At 42.1% G+C, this 21,013-nt stretch overlaps 1 long non-coding RNA gene across 3 annotated transcripts in view; it reads right to left on the bottom strand.

Moving 5' to 3' along the window:
- Positions 1-519: 519 nt before the first annotated feature.
- LOC143527687 (uncharacterized) overlaps positions 520-21,013 on the bottom strand; it is a 36,853-nt gene continuing 16,359 nt past the window's right edge. The window contains exons 2-5 of one of the 3 annotated variants that reach the window (XR_013134229.1): positions 4,457-4,493; positions 4,290-4,367; positions 2,253-2,304; positions 520-1,974 (exon numbers count right to left, since the gene is read on the bottom strand). This is a non-coding gene — a long non-coding RNA (uncharacterized LOC143527687). The remainder of the gene's footprint in view (positions 1,975-2,252; positions 2,305-4,289; positions 4,368-4,456; positions 4,494-21,013) is intronic. The other 2 variants (XR_013134228.1, XR_013134227.1) reach the window with 2 other exon arrangements.

Genomic DNA, 21,013 nt, shown 5'->3' with positions numbered 1-21,013 from the left:
ATTTGTTTGAGCACCAAATTCATGTTTTCACAAGACTTGCTTAATTTATTCTGCATGTTCTCTGCCCAAATGAATGTTTCCTGTAAAATGTGGGGTATTTGCTCCTGTTGTAGTTGTATTGGATATTCTGTGCTTTGTGAGCAAATGTTTATGAATGACAAAACCAAAACTCAGACAAATCTTCATGTGGCAATTGATCTGATAGCAAGTGGAAGTCCTGCTAGTACCAAGCCAGCCAAAGTGCTCTGTTTAAAGTATTGAATGGAAACAGTGCATTAATCTGGGTGCACTTTGTACAAACTCTGCTAAGTGAGACATCTTCTCTGCTAAGGCACTAATCAAATCAGTATTAGCATTTGTCTGTGGTTCTGGGCGTGTAATTCTGTTACTGAGATACATTAAGTTTTCTGACTTACAGAAATAATTTACTGTTCATGTTCAAAAATGGATCTGCAGATCATCATTTTTAAGGTTTTTAATTAGTTTTATATGCTGTATGTTCTACATTGTTCTCACTATACACTGCTTCCCTGTTCCTCATCACTATAGGCTTACATGGAAAGAAAGAGGCATTTCTCCAATTCATGACATGCTCACAGAAAATGTACTACAGTGGGTCTCCATTATCTATATGCTCATTTTTATAATGAGAGATAATACAATGTCAAAAAGGCGGAGAGGCCACCACCGCATTCAAGTCTTCAAAACATCCGTACATTTATTGCAAGAACATTGCGAAAACTTGGGAAATCAACCATGATCTGATTATGATCTTCATGATCTGCTCTAAACACAGTGACGTATGATGTGTTTGGCTCCTATAACTTGGAACAGTCATTAGAGTCACACCCATTCACTTTCCTATGACGTTCAGTACAAAGCAACCATCTAGGGTAAATCCTTTGGAGAGTGCTTTGGCATGAGAGATCAGAACCTTTAACTTTAATTAATGTAATTATCTGTAAATACTGATAAATTCAAGTTTGACTTTGATGGCTCAAAGATCTCAAATCTCTCAAAGTTACTGAAACTGTAGTATGTGAAACTAAAGGTGTGATTATTTGTTGAAAGGTATGTGCATCATTTGCATGAGGAACAATAATGAAATGGTGGCAGTTATTAGACCCATTAGTTTTAATGCTGATACACGGCCAACCTCAGAAGAGAAACAGCTGCTGATTGGTTGTACACTGGAGAAGGTCCGAGCTAGACTCCACTGTCTCCACTGACTTCACTGTCTCCACTGTCTCCACTGTCTCCACTGTCTCCACTGTCTCCACTGACTCCACTGTCTCCACTGACTCCACTGTCTCCACTGTCTCCACTGTCTCCACTGTCTCCACTGACTCCACTGTCTCCACTGTCTCCACTGACTCCACTGACTCCACTGACTCCACTGTCTCCACTGACTCCACTGTCTCCACTGTCTCCACTGACTCCACTGACTCCACTGACTCCACTGTCTCCACTGTCTCCACTGTCTCCACTGTCTCCACTGACTCCACTGTCTCACGGCGAGAACAGACTGACGTTGGAGGAAGCAGGCTGAGGCCATTAATACTTGTAGCAGTATGAAAGATTCACTGAAGTTTAAAGAAGCACTGATGTTTTGAGTAAGATATAACTCCAGATTTCCATTAAGACCCCTCTAGATTCAGAGCAGCAGAATATCTAGACTCATGTGGTGATATATGTGTGGCATTTACCTGATTTGTTTTTTGTTTGTATTGAAACTAGTTCTATAGATACGATCAACTGGGTCACACTCAAAAATATCAAGAGCATTGAGAAAGAAGTAGACTGAAGTTAAAGGAGCAAATGAGTTTGCAAGATGTGGCTAGAGATTGGTTTGATGTGTTGTTGTTTCTGTTTTCTTCATCTTCATCCTTTGCTCTGACAGTATGACGGTCCGTCCAGTAAATGTGCACACAAGTCACAATGGATCACTGAAGAGTCTTGATTTCTCGGAAACTGCTGCAGAGCAGAAAATAAAACAAACAAACTCTTTACATGTTTCTAATATTTTTTAAATTCTCCATGTTTAATAGTTCTCATTATGTTTAGATGGTTGATGTTGCTTCTGTTGGATGTTTGCCAGTGGTCTCTGTTTTATTTCAGAGGTCTTGGTGAAAGAACAGCAGAATTTACACTCCCTTTAAGGCATAAACCTTCTTAAGCTTTAAGAAGGCTTTAAAAAAATTGTCAGTTACTGCATCAGTAGCTATATTCGTTTATTGAAATATTATACCCACACAGATGTCTTTGCTGCCTCTTTTTGTTAACCACATCCCTTCTTCAGCAGGCCTGTGGGGTGGGAGGAGAGGGCAACACCCAGATTAAAGTCAGTACAATTGCTAGTAGAAAACATACAAAATAGTGATATTGTTAGCCTAGCTGGGGTCCACACAAAGCCAGGAGTGAGAGCAAAGAGGCATATATATGTCGTCCTGGTGCTATCGGAGAGTCTACACCGCGTTTCTCTCAGGTTTACTCAGTATACCAGATGGGGGCCATGAGCAAAATTCAACTGTACATGGCAGCTGGTGAATAAAATAACTATTATTTTAAACTACCATTATAATTATTTGTGCTTTATTGCGAAGACTTGTTTGATGTTTAACCCACAAGCTGGGATGTCTTCAGCTATTCCACCACGCAATTCATCTATAGATTATTTATCAGGTCACACATTGTATGATGGCACCTGTGAGTTTCAGAGTTTCAGTTAGTATGACAAAATTAGCAAAAATAAATGAACTTCTACTCTGTTGTGTTTAAATGCGGGTGCGATGCTTTTGAAGTAACAGTGTTGATCTCTTTACAGAGGTCACATGATCTAAAAAACATTGTGATTATAATAAGTGATGGGATGATATTCACTAGAAGGAGGAAGGAGGATGTTTCCTTAACTCATGACAGTGAGGACTGCAGTATGTACTGTGGAAGATAGGCACCAGGACTGGCCACAGTGTTTGCTTTGGGAAGAGGACTATAGCTGCTGGCATGCTGAAATAAAGCTTGCTCTGGTTTGCTCACACTGCATGGATAATATTTGACAGATTAGTAAAGATCCACAACTCTTGCTGACTTGTACAAAGGTCCAGACAATTGTCAATCAAAGACAGCAATGGTAGACTTAGTGAGATTGGCACGTGACCAGATGGTGTCATGCTGTTATAAATGTCAATGAAATGGGGCTACTGAACCAATTTTGGATCCACTGCTGCTGAAATCTCAGAGCTACCTATGCTGACCCATTACATTAGGTGAGAAAAAACAAGGTCTACAAGGTCTACACTGTGAAGGTTGCTTCATTTGTTATTGAGGTACCTAATGCCTTTTATGGTAGCCTGGATTTGGACCAAAACTAACTGCTTATGTCAGCTTGCAGCCACCTTAAAAGGAACGCAGTGCAACGCTGTATTTGTGCCTCTATTCAGTACATACATGTGTGTGTACGTGTAGGTTAACGATAGATCTACACAGATTTAGGTCACAGGCATGACTTAGGGCTGTCTGTTAAACAGAGTTTGCTGAACTCTGGTTGAATGCTCCTTTTTGAGTCAGAATAAATTGAAGAAACTGAATGCTTGACCTGAAATAGCTTCTAGTGACCTGCTTTAAATTGAACATAGACATGATCTTTATCTTCAGCTTGTGTAGACACATTCTCATTTGCTCAATATCATCACTTTTTTCAATCAATACACTGAACCATTTATATATACACACAGCAAAAACAGTGAAGGTTTTCTATGCTGCAGGTGCAAGCTAAGAAAAAGTTTATTTCAAATCAGATACATATGTCCAAAGAAAAAAAATCATCTTGCATTGTGATAAATTATAAGTAAATGTTGAAAGTCAAACGTATGTATATTAATACCTGAGGTTCATGCTTCTTACGTGAGATATAAATCATGTTGCTGCTGTTATCTGATCGCAGTCTGATAAGAGGATAAGAGTGAAATTTGCTGTTAATGCCGCTGTCCTCAATGGTTACAGCTGCCGTGTTTCCAGCATACACAAAAGGGATCAGAAGTGTCCTGAAATATGCATTCACATGCGCATGCACACAGAGGCACAGAAACACCAACATACAGACAAACACAAATTTGTCTGCAGTTACACTCAGTTGAAACACAGGGCCTGAGTTAAGAGATTCATCCAGCAGGCGGGACAGGACTGAAGCAGCAGAAACACCCACCCCGGGGTGTCAGGGAGATCATGGGGAGGGAACCATAGTCAGAGAGGGGAACGGGACATAGTCACGCTCGCCCTGTCTTACGTACTTAATCCAAACTGAAACCTGAGTTACTTGCAGACGAGGATTAAGTAGAATTGCCTGGTTAGCTCCTGGAATACTGACGCTATATAAAGAAATAATATAATAAAGAAAGATTTAAAAGATGTAGCAAAAATTATTGTTTTTGATCTTTAGACATACTGTAAATCTTACAGTTAGTGATTCTTTAGCTTCTTTACTTCCGTGATTCCTATGAAGATGACAAAGATCAGAACAGAAGACAAACAAATCTTGTTGCCAATGTCTCTTCTCTGGAACTTCTAACAAGATCCTGACAAATGGCCTGACTCATCCTGGCTGCAATGCACACATCTATAATCAGTTTACTATTTCATGAGAAAAATGAATTACAGAATAAGAATTTCTGAATAATACCAATAGCTATTACACCAATGTACATGTGTCCCAGTTGTGGGAACCAGCTGTTTGTGGTGTACTGGGAAAAGGTTGAGATCTCTCTGCTCTTTTTGAAACAGTTTTTTCTTAGTGTGGGCATATGATGAAATATTTTTTTATATATACATAGAAATGTTTGGGGCTTCAGATGATTCCACAAAACAGTAAAAAAAATATATATATAGCAGCAAGGAAAACTAACTCTCCTTCGTTCTGTGCACACAATAATAATAATAATAATAATAATAATAATAATAATAATAATAATAATAATAATAATAATTTCCACTTATATAGCACCTTTCAAAGTACCCAAGGACAGAGAAATACAAAAAAGAACAGACAAGAACAAAACAGACAAAAAAAAAACAATAGAAAGAGAAACAGAAATCTCATAGAACAGACCTAAGTAGAGGAGGTTGTGAGAAAATGTTGATTAAATAGATGAGTCTTTAGTTGAGCCTTGAATGTGTTGAGAGATGGTAAGAGACGGAGGGAGAGGGGAAGAGAGTTCCAGAGGGGCAGGGCCGTCACACTAAAAGATCGACCACCCATGGTGCTCAACTTGAATCTGGGAACAACTAAGAGACCAGTGTCAGATGACCAGGGTTGTATAAAGTATTAGAGACCCATACTTGAGTAAAAGTACAAGTACTCTATCAAAAATTTTACTTGAGTAGAAGTTGAAGTGTTCTTTAAAAACTTTACTTAAGTAGAAGTACAGAAGTATTCAGCATTTTTTGTACTTAAGTATTGCAAGTAGTTTATTCTAAAATGTATTACTCAAGTACTGAAAGTAAAAAGTACAAGTATTGTGTTTTTAATTAATTAGAGAAAGCCGTCAAAGTTTGATTATCAATTGTTTTTATATATCTCTTACAAATCAAAGATGTCAAAGACCACAAACACTGTATGTTCTGTATGTCCAAAGAAGCAACTTAAAAAACTGGGCTTAACACTTCATACACAAAAAACAGATAACCTATGTCCCGCTACGTCGTAGGTTTGACGCGAAGTACAAGTTCGACTTAATTTAGCTGAGAAAACGAGTTGTATTTTGGATGTAAAATCCGTTCGTCGGATTCTAAGGATGAGCCTACTGTCCTGCGTTTACCCCCAACAAAAAATGCACTACACTATAAAAATGGGCACATGATTAGTCAGCATGAAAAGAGACACGGCTTACTGTTGCTAAAAACAAAACATCGCCTTTATGACTGCCAGCTAATGTTGAGTGAATATTGCAGCACGTCATGAACATAATTAGGTTAATTAGCGAAGATATATTCTGTGCATTATATTTATAACTTACATTGATGTGTTTCTTCAAGTTCGAAGGTGAATTTTTGAAGGTCAATATTTCACCCTCTTTAGGGAGGCAGAGATGGCACTATAGGAATTTACTTTCAATCCAGCAAACGCAAACACTGTCTCTAGGTAGGGCCAGGGTGGTCTCCTTCCTCACCCTCACGATCACTCGATGTAGAAGGTGCCAATATATGTACATTAAAACACCAACAAGCTTATTATGCAGCACTTATGCTGCTCTTCTGCTGTTACCAAACACGGTACCATCTCTTATAATGAGATAAAAAGCGAATTATTTGGAATAATTTTGAGTATATGTGTATTTGTATAAATATGTAAATTAAGCTGAAGGTGCTAGAAAATACTGAAAATTGACCTTCAAAGGCCACATACACAAAAATCGAGAGGTGCACGACCTCGCGACACGACCGCGTGCATGGCCAACGCGCATGGGCGGAGCCACCGCGATTGCGTCATTTTGCTGCGCGGACCCTTGCGGCAGTCACAACGTATCAAGTGAACCTAGATTAGGAAGCTCAAGTGTTCAGTGAAGGCAGCAGCAGAGTAAACGAGACGCGACCGGAGCATGCGCAGTTTTCTCATAAGACAGCCTGATCGCTTGACCCGGTGACAGCGCCAGCTAACATGTTTATAATTGTAACAAGTAACTATACAGCATGTAAAAAATGTATTGGAGTAAAAGTATTAAACTGATGGAAAATATGTAACGAAGTAAAAGTAGGAGAAAAAAATAATACTCCAGTAAAGTACAGATACAGCATTTTAGTACTTAAGTACAGTAGCGAAGTAGTTCTACTTCGTTACTATACAACTCTGGTTTACAGTATATACAGCATGTGTTGTTGTAGAGTTCATGCAAAACAAAAAAACCTTCCCCTTTTATTTTACTTTATGGTGTAAATGTACTGAATATGCAGAAATAACTTCAATATTTGTGAATATTCATGTATAGCCTATGTGAGACCTCTGACAGACCTTCACAGCAGACTACAAACTAAACACTCAAAAACTGTGTGTAGTCACATATATGAAAGGCTAATCATCTGATATTTATGTGTAGCATTTAGATGCAAAAATATGGTTTTGGCAAGAGTTGCAAGAGCTTTGGTTGAAGTGTGTGTTTTTTCCAAAAGTGTGAGATGTTTTGCCTGTTGTGTGTGTAGCATTGGCTACTATGTGTTACAGTAAGTTTCGACAAAAGAACCATAGTTTCAGAAATTGTCTTAGCATCTGCAAAAAACTGTAAAGCAATGTACTGTGGGGAAAAAGTATTTTGTCAGTCACCAATTGTGCAAGTTCTCACAATTAAAAAGATGAGAGAGGCCTGTAATTGACATCATAGATAGACCTAAACTATGAGAGACAAAATGAGATTTTTAAAGAATTTATTTGCAAATAATGATGAAAAATAAGCATTTGGTTAATAACAAAATTTCTCAATACTTTGTTATATATCCTTTGTTGGCAATGACAGAGGTCAAATGTTTTCTGTAAGTCTGTAAGGTATGTTGGCTCATACCTCCATGCAGATCTCCTCTACAGCAGTGATGGTTTGGGGCCGTTGGCGAGCAACATGGACTTTCAACTCCCTCCAAAGGTTTTCTATGGGGTTGAGATCTGGAGACTGGCTAGGCCACTCCAGGACCTTGAAACCACTCATTTGTTGCCCTGGCAGTGTGCTTGGGATCATTGTCATGCTGAAAGACCCAGCCACGTTTCATCTTCAGTGCTCTTGCTGATGGAAGGAGGTTTGCACTCAAAATCTCACAATACATGGGCCCATTTATTCTTTCATGAACACGCATCAGTCATCCTGGTCCCTTTGCAGAGAAACAGGCCCAAAGCAGGATGTTGCCCCCCCCATGATGTTGATACCCCCATGCTTCACAGTTGGTATGGTGTTCTATGGATGCAACTCAGCATTCACTCTCCTCCAAACACGACGAGTTGTGTTTGTACCAAATAGTTCTACTTTGGTTTCATCTGACCATATGACATTCTCCCAATACTCTTCTGGAACATACAAATGTTCTCCAGCAAACTTCAGACGGGCCCAGATGTGTACTGGCTTAAGCAGATGACACATCTGGCACTGCAGGATCTGAGTCCCTGGTGGCGTAATGTGTTTCTGACAATAGCCTTTGTAACGTTGGTCCCAGCTTTCTGCAGGTCATTCACTAGGTCCCCCCGTGTGGTTCTGGGAATTTTGCTCAGCGTTATTGTGATCATTTTGACCCCACGGGCTGAGATCTTGCATGGAGTCCCTGATCGAGGGAGATTAGTAGTGGTCTTGTAGGTCTTCCATTTTCTGATTATTGCTCCCACAGTTGATTTCTTCACACCAAACTACTTGCCCATTGCAGATTCAGTCTTCCTAGCCTGGTGCACAACTTTGTTTCTGGTGTCCACTGACAGGTCTTGTGGAGGAGGAGACTTGAGGTCTTTTACATCAGATGCCTCAGATGAATCTGCCTGATCTTTTGGCCTAACAAAATATCAAACCAACTATACATGAAAACCAGCAGTCAAAGCATCACCGAGGACATTACATTAAGACGCTTAAGATAGCTTGGACATGTGTTGTGTTAAGGATGTAGCAAAACTGCATTCCAAGAGTTGCCTTAAGATGGACACCACCTGGAAAAAGAAAACCTGGAAGACCTAAAAACACCTGGTGTAGAACTGTGGTACAGGAGCTTTAAAAGATGAAACTGTCGAGGGGACAAACAGCATGTTGCCAAAGCTCGTATGTGATGGGTAGAGCTCATTGAAGCCTTAGGCCCCACAGTGGATAAAGAGGAGTAGTAATAGTGTGTGGTGCTTCTGGGCCAGGGCTGTCATCTCCTCCCAGTTTCTCCCTCAGCTTTATCAAATATGCCACTGTAACGGACTGAAAAAAGTTATTTTTAGTAAAAATAGGCACCCATAATTTTTTTAAATTATTTACATTTTTCTGTATTTAACTTAATTGGATTTCAGTTAGTCTGTTTTAAAACATAGTGTAATTCTCATTACATCATTATTTGCTTGTATTGTCGTCTCACCCAGTAGGGGGCGCTCTTAGCCTGCAGTGGCAAGGCAACTACAGCCCTGTGTAGCTTAGGAGGTTCAGAAGAAGCCTACTGCATCGGGCTGACAACACATTAATCTGCGTGTTGGGTTTTTTCTTGTCATTGTAGAGAGAGAGAGAGAGAGAGAGAGAGAGAGAGAGAGAGAGAGAGAGAGAGAGAGAGAGAGAGAACTAGAGACTACACTAGAGACCTGATTACGGACATCATACAGCCATCCACGGCTATGATGCCATTTTGTGCACGGCCCAGGTACCCCTAGGCCTTGAGGCCGGCAACAATTGGGGGCTCGTCCGGGATAGCGCCACCTGGTGAGGATAGAAGCTATTGCACCTAAAGTATCCTGTGGTCAACGCTTCAGGGAGGGCTTCTGAAATCAAGTCATCCAGAGAGTAAAGACTTCAGGCAAGGAAGATGGCATCCAAACCACGTCAGACGCTTGTCTGGGACATTCACAAAAAACTGCCTGCATTAAACCTGAGACAGCTACAAACTCTGGCCGCAACCTTGGGGGGTGAACCAGTGGAAGAGACTCCAGACGTCTCTACCCTCAGCGAGCCAGAACTGTTTTTCTACATTTCAGACTATGTTAAGAGTACAAAGTTGCAGAGCCTGGAGGATGAGGGGATGTCATGCTTGCTTCTCCTCCGTGATATGATGGATGAACTCGCAGCTAGTGATGATTCGGCACAAGCAGCAAGTGAGGACACAGCGACGCAGCAAAGCAAGGGAACAACTCCACCACCCGTTGGGACTCCTGCTCAAGGTGACGATCACCCATCTTCAGACTCAACCACGACAACTCCAGAGACAAGCACACCTGCCAGCAGGGACAGAGACTCTTTAATGCAGGGTGCAGCAGGTAGAGCTTCTGCATCTGTAGGTAGGAGAAGTATTTCATCAGTGGGGTCAGATCAGGTGGTAAGACTCACTGAGGTAGCTGCTTTTCTCCCACGTAGAGAGTTGAAAATTCAGGGGGGGCAAATATCAGACTCGGGGTCTGAAATTACTTACAGTAGCATCTGTAAACAGATAGATGAAGGTCTGAGAGATGGATTCACAGAATCAGAAATTATTAGGTCTGTTCTCAGAGTCACAAAACCGGGTACTTTCAAAGAGTTTTTGACAGACAATGTTGACCTCACAGTGGATGGATTGAAGCGCTTATTGAGATCTCACATTCGAGACAAAAGTAGTACTGAGCTATTTCAAGATTTGAGCAATGCTAAACAGCTTGAAAAGGAGACCCCTCAGCAGTTTGTCTATCGAATAATGGGTCTTAAACAACGCGTACTGCTGGCATCACAGCAGTGTAACCCTGAGTTCAATTACGATCGGCGACTAGTCCAAGGTGTGTTTCTCCATACACTGTATCAGGGTCTGAATGAAAAAAGCAATAACATTAGACGTGACATAAAGCCTTACCTCACAGATCCACAAGTGCCAGATGATTTTCTCCTAGAGCAAATCACTAAATCTGCAACTGAGGAGACAGAAAGACAGAAACGCTTGGCTCCTATAGGTAAACAGAGACCAGTGGCTGTTAACTTAGCTCAGGAGGTTGATACTGACCAGACTAGTCAGACTAAACTAACTCAGGTTGATAGTGAGTTACAAGCCAACCGCACTGCCATTATGCAGCTGACAGCCCAGGTGTCAGCACTGACCAAGAGCCTAGAGAACGTAGTGACCCCTAAGTCGGGTAGCGAAATACCTGTAACCCCCTCACAATCATGTCCGAGATTCCAACCACCCAAGGCTGCCATAAAAGGGAAATGCCATGAATGTATTCAGCAGAGAAATGAAAAATGTACGCATTGTTTTCGTTGTGGTCAGACCGGACATAGAGCAGTTGGGTGTCTTAGGCGATCAGTATCGGGAAATGGGGTGAGGTCACTGGAAAGGGACAGCCAGTGACCTATAAAAAACAGTCGTCCCAGTGCAGTCCGAGTCGCAGTGACACAAAATTACCAATGAGTAACCCCACTCGAGATAAAATCCCCAAAAGGAACTACGTGGCACAGCTCATTGGGAGTCGATGTATGGTAGTTTGTTCAATAAATGGGGTCCAAACAAACATGTTATTAGACACTGGCGCTCAAGTCAGCATCATTGGTAGAGAATGGCTGGAGAGGGAACTCCCGGGCATTGAGATCCAACCTCTTGACAGATTGCTTCATGATGAATCTTTCCATATCGCTGCAGCTAATGGCACTGAAGTCCCATTTGACGGATGGATAGATGTGTCCTTGGAACTAGCAAGCAAAAGACATGGCGGTCTAGCAATTCAAGTGCCTATGTTAGTTAGTGGGAGCAGTGTTAACTGTCCACTCCTAGGATTCAATGTCATTGAAGAGATTATTCGGGAAAATGACAGTCCAACTGGCATGACTGATCTAAGCGCACTGCTCAGTGAAGTGCTTAATCTAAGGAAAAACACTGTTGAGACAATTGTATCTGTAGCCAAATTGAATTTGTTGGAAACACCATCATCTGGCAATCTGGTGAAAGTGGGAAAGAGAGGTCTCGTCATTCCTGCAGGCCGGATATGTGACATCAGATGTAGAGTGAGATGCTGTCATAAAGGAGGGACAATGTCGTTTGAACCAGCAATGGAAATCCACTGTCCTGATGGCTTAGAAGTATTTCCAGCTGTTGTTGATGTTCCTGCAGGTTTCACTAAGATTGTCAAAATTCCCATTCAAAACTCCACACAGCGTGACATCTACCTTGCTAAAAGAACAGTGTTGGGTAGGCTAGAGGAAATCACTGACCTTGTGCCAATGTTCCAGCAGAAGCAAGATTCAGGTCCAGTGACTCAACTAGTCAACGCCCAAGCAAACTCAGCTCAAGTTGCTACTGACAAAAACTGCAACAATGTAAGAAATGGGGAAAAATGGAATCCACCTGTTGACCTGTCCCATCTGTCAGCAGTAGAGCAAGAAATTGTCAGAGGTATGTTATATGAGGAATCTGATATTTTTGCCCAGGACGACAGTGACATTGGGTGTATCCCGAGCCTGAAACTCAAGATCAATTTAAAAGACGAAACACCGGTTCAGAAAAGTTATAATTCCATCCCAAAGCCTTTGTATAAGGAAGTCAAAGAATACGTACAGAATTTGCTAGATCGTGGTTGGATAAAGAAGTCTGTCTCACCGTACTCATCTCCGGTGGTGTGTGTCAGGAAAAAGGATGCAAGCTTGCGCCTGTGTGTGGACTACAGGGAACTCAACCGTAAAACAATCCCAGATCGGCACCCTCTACCACGTATCCAGGACCTGCTAGATAACCTAGGGGGGTATGTTTGGTTTTCGATTTTAGATCAAGGCAGTGCATACCACCAGGGCTTTGTTGAGGAAAATTCACAGCAGTTCACTGCGTTTAGCACCCCCTGGGGTCTATATGACTGGGTACGGGTTCCATTTGGTCTTACGAACGCCCCAGCAGCTTTCCAGAGGTGCATGGAAGGGGTACTGGAAGGTTTGCGAGATGAGTGCTGCTATCCATATTTAGACGATGTACTTTGTTTCTCGAAAAAATTTGACGAGCATGTGGAGGACCTCCGACGTGTATTTGGAAGGATGCGTGAGCATGGAATAAAACTGCGTCCAAAGAAGTGCGAGTTATTTAAACACCAAGTTAGATATGTAGGTCGTTTAGTCTCTGGCGAGGGGGTTCAGATTGACCCTAAGGATTTAGAATCAGTCCTACAATGGAAAGAAAAGATACCCAAAACAGTTGGAGACGTTAGAGCTCTGGTCGGCTTCCTAAGCTATTATCGCTCCTTTATTCAGGATTTTTCAAGGTTGGCCAGGCCTCTATTTGGACTCCTTCAGAGGACAGATGAACCCAAAAGTTCAGGAGCCAGGTCCAAGAACAGAAGGGTTGACAGTAAAGCTTCTGGACAGCTCCCTTCAAAAACACCAGTCACTTGGACTACTGAACACCAAGTTGTTGTGGCGAAGCTTGTGGATATGTTAACCAGCCCACCTATTCTTGCATACCCCGATTTTGACCTACCTTTTGTGCTGCATACTGACGCATCCAATGAGGGGTTAGGAGCTGTACTTTATCAGCAGCAGGGAGGTAAACTGCGAGTAATTGGGTATGGGTCTCGAACACTAAGTCTAGCTGAAAAGAAATATCATTTACACTCTGGCAAACTGGAATTTCTAGCTCTTAAGTGGGCTATTTGTGATAAGTTCAGGGACTACCTATACTATGCACCTACCTTTACAGTGTTTACCGACAACAACCCACTAACCTATGTTTTGAGTACAGCAAGACTCAATGCAGTAGGTCATCGATGGGTGGGGGAGCTGGCCGACTTTCACTTCGATATCAAATACAGGCCAGGAAAGATGAACGTGGATGCAGACACCTTATCCCGCTATCCTGTCACGCTTACCGACAACCTGAGTGAGTACACTGAAACTATGTCACCAGAGATGGTCTCGACTGTATTGCAGGGCAGCAAGGCTGTCAAGGAAGAGGAAGTGCCATGGGCTGCTGCATTGCTGCTTACTTCCAGTGATGAAAACCTCTCATCAGGTAGTACGTCCTCGGTCATACCCCATGACATCAAGACAGCACAGTACGAGGATGAGACGATCAGGGAGGTTCTGAAACTGAAAGAAAGAAATTGGAAGCCAAATGAAAAAGACAAAAGAACAATGGGCCAAGACACAAAGAGACTCATACACGAGTGGAACAAACTGGTAATCAATGACGGCATTCTTTACAGACAGACAGGTACTCGCAGACAATTAGTCTTACCAAGTAAACTAAGACCAGAGGTGCTAAAGAAATTACATAATGAAATGGGACATGTAGGGGCAGACAAGGTCATTCATTTAGCTAGAGACCGGTTTTACTGGCCTTTCATGAAGCGTGAAATTGAAGATCACGTAATCCGAAAATGCAACTGCGTGAAACAGAAACATCCCGTGGTCCATGAGAAGGCACCCATGGGGTCCATTGTCACATCTGCACCATTTGAGCTGGTTGCTATTGATTACCTCCACCTTGAGACCAGCAAGGGTGGTTATCAATACATCCTAGTACTGGTTGATCATTTCAGCCGATATGCACAGGCATACGCTACAAAGAATAAGTCAGGTAAAACGGCGGCTGAGAAAATATTTCATGATTTCATACCTCGTTTTGGATATCCAGAAAGACTCCACCATGATCAGGGTCGGGAATTCGAGAACAACTTATTCAGGAGACTGCAGCAGTTGGCTGGAATATCTCATTCTCGTACAACACCCTATCACCCCCAAAGCAATCCAGTCGAGAGGCTGAATCGAACACTCTTACAAATGCTTCGGACACTACATGAGGAGGAGAAAACCGAATGGAAAGACCATCTGCAGCAAATTGTCCATGCATATAATTGCACAAGGCATGAGTCTACGGGATATTCCCCATTTTTTTTACTATTTGGTAGAAATCCTCGCCTACCGATAGACTTACTTTTTGGACTGAAACCAGACAGTGACACGGACACAGGACAGACATTTGCACAAAAGTGGGGCGTGAGAATGCGTGAAGCATACAAAATTGCTGCTGAGAATAGTCTAAAGTCATCGGCAAAAGGGAAAAGGCAATATGACAAGGGAGTAAGAGGCATTCCCCTTCAGCCAGGTGACCGAGTGCTTGTCAGGAATCTCTCTGAAAGAGGCGGACCTGGTAAACTTCGGTCCTACTGGGAAAAGAAGGTGCACCGTATTGTGGACAGAGTGGGGGAAACTTCCAGTCCTGTGTACAGAGTCCAAGCAGAGGGTGGATACAAAGCCCTCCGTGTCCTACACAGAAACCTTCTCTTACCTGTGAATGACTTACCTCTTGAAACAGACACTCACAGTAGACCTGTTGTTAGGACCACGCCAAAAAGACAACGAACCCAAAGTGTCACCAGTAAGCATGATGATTCTGATGAGGAAGATGAGGAACTCTACTACCTGCCACAACCTTTGAGACGTCTGCCAGTACGAATCAGCCAGGAAACTGATAATGTTGAGATGTACTCCATGCCAAAGACTGTTATCCAAGAGTCCCACCAACTAGAATTCGAACAGTTAGAACCAACACCACAACCAGTACCAGTGCAGCAAGATGCAGAAATGGAAGAAAGCCAAGAACGTTCTGAATTAATGGAAAATGTGCCAGAGATGCCTTCAGAGATTCAGAATGAATGCGAAATGACAAACCAGGCAGAGGACGAGGAACCTGTCCTGCGAAGGTCTGCGCGCACTGTGAGACCGAAAGAACTATTTACATACCAAAACCTTGGTCAGCCCTCTTATCAGCCATGGGCACCGGGAGTAAATACAGTTGGTACAGCACCGATCCTGTTAGCTTACACAACCCCACCAGAATTCCATTTCTACCCCCAGCCAGTCACTTGGGTGGTGTAGCCTTGACACTCAATAAGATGCACGGAGCCATCTTAAAAAAATAGGGGAGAGTGTAACGGACTGAAAAAAGTTATTTTTAGTAAAAATAGGCACCCATAATTTTTTTAAATTATTTACATTTTTCTGTATTTAACTTAATTGGATTTCAGTTAGTCTGTTTTAAAACATAGTGTAATTCTCATTACATCATTATTTGCTTGTATTGTCGTCTCACCCAGTAGGGGGCGCTCTTAGCCTGCAGTGGCAAGGCAACTACAGCCCTGTGTAGCTTAGGAGGTTCAGAAGAAGCCTACTGCATCGGGCTGACAACACATTAATCTGCGTGTTGGGTTTTTTCTTGTCATTGTAGAGAGAGAGAGAGAGAGAGAGAGAGAGAGAGAGAGAGAGAGAGAGAGAGAGAGAGAGAGAGAACTAGAGACTACACTAGAGACCTGATTACGGACATCATACAGCCATCCACGGCTATGATGCCATTTTGTGCACGGCCCAGGTACCCCTAGGCCTTGAGGCCGGCAACACCACCACATTCTCTCCAGTAGCCTTGGGTTCCTTCCACTGTTCACTCAAAAGCTCTAATGGACCCCTTATGTGATGTCCGTACAGCAACTCAAAGGGGGAAAATCCTGTGGATTTTGTGGACCTCCTTATATGCAATGAGAAGGTAGGGAAGCCGATGGTCCCAGTCAGTGAAACGAATTTACAGAGCATAGCCTTGAGTCTGTTTGAATCATTCCACTAAGCCATCTATGGTTGATAGGGGTAGGTCTTAATGCCATCTTACAGTTTTTGACTGCTAACGTGCGTTTGTCCAATCTGTAGTCACATTTTCAAAACTCTAAACACATTGAACACAACATCAGTCTTTAGTGGCTATACTATTAGTTCAATTCATGTTGTTATGGCATGAAATGCAGTCATTTTACATGTTTTTATAATGCCTAAATTTTCTATACACACAAGGTTATCCAATAACAAAATTCTGGATCATTTTTGCCTTATTTACAATTGCTTGCATACAGCATGTCAAAAATGAAAACCTAAGGTTCAAAACCTTAAATACTGTATAAAATGCAAAGTTCTGCAAAAACAAAGGCAGCTGAAAAGCTATTACTGTAATACATATTTTTTGCACACATAGATCAATGAAATACAATGAAGTACAGTAATGTACCGGGTCAGAGAGGAGCAAATATAACAATTTGTCCTGCAATCTCAAGTACTGGGTTGGTCCCTATAACAGTGACCTCCTTCTTTCATTTTTGAATGAACTCTACCAACAACTGGTTCCAGAAGCAGAAAGGGAACAGGTGGGAGGAAACACCAGGACATTTGTGATGAGACAATGTAGCATTTTGTCATTCTCATGTCATCACAAACTGGTTTATAGACCATCCAAGAGTGATGTCCCTTTTCCTCCCGCCCATCTCGCCTTTCCTCAACCCCACTAAGGAACTTTTTTCAGTCTGGAGGTGGAAGGTGTATGATCATCGGCCCCATGACCAAATGTCCCTCCTGGATGCAATGGATCCCGGCTGCAGAGACATTTCAGCTGAAGACTGCCAGGGGTGAATAAGGCATACCAAGCTTTTCTATCTCAGGTGCATGGCAAGGGCCAACATCAGATGTGATGTGGATGAAAACGTGGCCAACTGCTGAAGACCACTTACATTACACATAACAAGACTGTTCAGTTTTGTATTCTGTTTTTCCCCCTTGTGTGGCATTTTTTGTATATGTGTATTTATACACATATGGGACCATGGCTAATTATGTTTACAATTACGGTAATTATTTTTTGGGTTAGGCCACAATTTACAGTAATGTCCCTAATACAGTAAAATATACCCATTACTGCAAAACTGTTACTGACTCCTTTTTTGTCTAATCTACATTCCATATAGTACCTAACAGTAAATATCACTCATTGCGTAGACAGTATGTTGCCAAAAATGCACACATTTGAAAAAAATAAAAAAATAAAAAAATTGTTGAATACTCTACCCACCTCTGCCTGGATGCAGTTCTCAATTTTGAAAGTAGTATTGATATCATCTGGATTGGAAGATATATACAACTGAGTATGATCTGCGTAGCAATGGAAGTTAATACTATGCCAACGAATGATGGTGCCCAGCGGTAGCTGTTACGTCCCAGTCTAGGTTGGACCCATAACAAATGTGGTGAAAGGTGGTGAACAGGTTATACCTATGACTAGTGATCTACTGACAGCTAGTGATCTACTGACAGCTAGTGATCTACTGACTAGTGATCTACTGACAGCTAATCCATATAAGAAACTACACAGACAACAAAGAGCGCATAGTGATATAAGTTTAAATAAAGGTATGTATACATATATAGACATAACCTAGCCACTAGGGTGCACACACCAGTGTATTTTAGTGCCGGTTCCAAGCCCAGATAAATAGGGAGGGTTGTGTCAGGAAGGGCATCCGGTGTAAAAACTGCGCCAAATCAAATGATGTGGATCAAAAATAGGAATTCCATACCGGATCGGTCGAGGCCCGGGTTAACAACAACCGCCACTGGTGCTGTTGTCCAACAGGGCATTAGTGGAAATTGGACTACTGTTGGGACAAGGAGGAGGAGGAGGAGAGGAGAAGAGGGTTCTGAAGCTGAAGGAGAGGAGGCAGAGCAGGAGGGTGGAGGTTAGAGTTGGTACGTTGAATGTGGGCTCTATGACAGGTAAAGGGAGAGAGTTAGCTGATGAGATGGAGAGGAGGAAGATAGATATACTGTGTGTACAGGAGACCATGTGGAAGGGGAGCAAGGCCAGGTGCATTGGTGGTGGCTTCAAACTCTTCTATCATGGTGTAGATAGGAAGAGAAATGGAGTAAGGGTAATCCTGAAGGATGAGTTTAGTAAGAGTGTAGTGGAGGTAAAGAGAGAGTAAGTGACAGGGTGATATGTGTAAAGTTAGAGATTGATGGGGTGATGATGAATGTCATGAGTGCTTATGCTCCTCAGGTAGGTTGTGTTGTGGAGGAGAAAGAAGAATTCTGGAGAGTTAGATGAAGTTATTTGCTGGTTCCTAAAGAAGAGAGAGCAGATTGGAGCAGATTTAAATGGACATGTTGGTGGAGGGAACAATGGTGATGAGGAGGTGTTGGGTAGATATGGTGTTAAAGAAAGGAATACAGGAGGACAAATGGTGGTAGATTTTGCTAAAAGGATAAAGATGGCTGTAGTTAAGAAAAAGGAAGAGCACAGGGTAACGTATAAGAGTGCGGGAAGATGCACACAGGTCGACTATATCCTCTGTAGGAGACAAAACCTGAAAGAGGTTAGTGATTGCAAGGTGTTACCAGGGGAGAGTGTAGCTAAACAGCATAGGATGGTGATATGTAGGATGGTTTTGGAGGTGAAGAAGAGGAAGAGAGTGAGAGTGGAACCTAAGATCAGGTGGTGGAAATTAAAGGATGAGGACTGTGGTGTAAAATTCAGGGATGAGGTGAGGCAGGTACTGGGTAATGGTGGTGGTGTTCTGGATACCTGGGAATGCGAAGTTGGACACTAAGGAAGGGGAAAAGGATCTGTACAGACTGGCCAGACAGAAAAACCGTGATGGGCAGGATGTGCAGCAAGTTAGGATGATAAAGGATAAAGTTGGAAATGTGTTGTCTGGTGAGGAGAGTGTCTTGGGAAGGTGGAAGGAGTATTTTGAGGAACTGATGAATCAAGAGAATGAAAGGGAAAGAAGGTTAGAAGAGGTAGAGGTTGTGAATCAGGAAGTGCCTCAGGTGAGCAAGGAGGAAGTTAGGGCTGCAATTCGGAGAATGAATTGTGGTAAGGCAGTTGGACCGGATGATATTCCAGTGGAGGAATGGAAATGTTTGGGAGAGACAGCAGTGGAGTTTTTGACTGGGTTATTTAACAAAATCTTGGAAGGTCAGAAGATGCCTGAGGAGTGAAGACAAAGCATAATGGTGCCGATTTTCAAGAGGGCGACGTTCAGAGCTGTAGTAATTACAGGGGAATAAAGTTTATCAGTCACAGCCTGAAAATCTGGGAAAGAGTAGTGGAAGCTAGGCTTAGAGGAGAGGTAGAGATCTGTGAGCAGCAGTATGGTTTCATGCCAGCTAAGTGCACCACAGATGCTATGTTTGCTTTGAGAGTGTTAATGGAGAAGTATAGGGAAGGACAGAAGGAGTTACATTGTGTGTTTGTTGACTTGGAGAAAGCTTATGATAGAGTACCCAGACAGGAGCTGTGTATGAGGAAGTCAAGAGTAGCAGAAAAGTATGTGAGGGTAGTGCAGGATATGTATCAGAACAGTGTGACAGTAGTGAGATGTGCGGTAGGAACAGAGGTGGGTAGAGTATTCAACAATTTTACTCAAGTAAAAGTACAGTTACTTGAACCAAATGTTACTCAAGTAAAAGTAAAAGTATGCATCCCAAAAATTTACTTGAGTAAAAGTAAAAAAGTACTTTGATTAAAAGCTACTCAAGTAGTGAGTAAATGCATGAGTACTGTCTTGTGTCAGTAAATTACATCATGGGAAATTGAATTATGGGAAACAATGACTTTTAATGATAAAAATAATGTATTATAAATAAATATTATATATATAAATTATTTATTATACATAATATGTATTTTTGTTTGTTCCTAATTATTAGGCCTGTGTAACTTTAATGTGTTCCACAAAGGCACTAACTGATGAGACTGTCAGCCAATACGTGTAGCTACAACTTGACCCCAACTGAATCAATTTGTAGCAGACTTAATCATCCTATATTGCTAGTGTGTACAATCAGTGTGAGAACTGGTTTTTAGTATTGCACTGCGTTACATTTAATAATTACATCATACAAACGTTATCACATCGTGTTTCCTCATATTTGATGTTGAGTTATTGTAGGCTGAAATGTCCACACGTTTGCAGACACAATTGGCAGCGCCAAGGTTGCAAACTCTCACGCATTGAGCGTGAGACACACGCATTTGGCTGTCTTCACACGTTTACACGCCACACATCCGATTTCTCACGCCGAAAAAAATCTAGTTTATTTACCAGGCATGAAAATGGGTCAGGGGTTAAAAAGGTGAGAAGACCGGGGGGCGGGGCATGTGACGTCATGGGGATACGACGACGGGGCGTTGACATGTGACGTCATGGGTATACTGCGAGGAGGGGGGGGTGGGTTGGGGGTGGCTGCTGGTGTACGGGGATACAGCGACAGGTGATGCCAAATATTACAGAGCTCGTAAGGTGACGTCATGTAAAAAATATAATAACGCGTGGCCACGACATACTAACGCATGCGAACGACTTACTATCTCGTTCCCACGCGTTAATAAGTCGTGGCCACGCGTTATTTATTTATTTTTTACATGATGTCACCTTACGGGCTCCGTAAAATATAGTAAAATCCATTAAAAAATTTTTTTTTTGACTGTCATGTCAATGGATTCAATATAAACGCAATCCGTAAACGCAAGAAGCCGCTTTCGCCATTCCGGATGGCTC

This window comes from Brachyhypopomus gauderio, chromosome 11, assembly GCF_052324685.1.
Source record: "Brachyhypopomus gauderio isolate BG-103 chromosome 11, BGAUD_0.2, whole genome shotgun sequence".
In the NCBI taxonomy this organism is placed as follows: Eukaryota; Metazoa; Chordata; class Actinopteri; order Gymnotiformes; family Hypopomidae; genus Brachyhypopomus; species Brachyhypopomus gauderio.
This window is presented reverse-complemented; position numbering and strand designations above follow the sequence as displayed.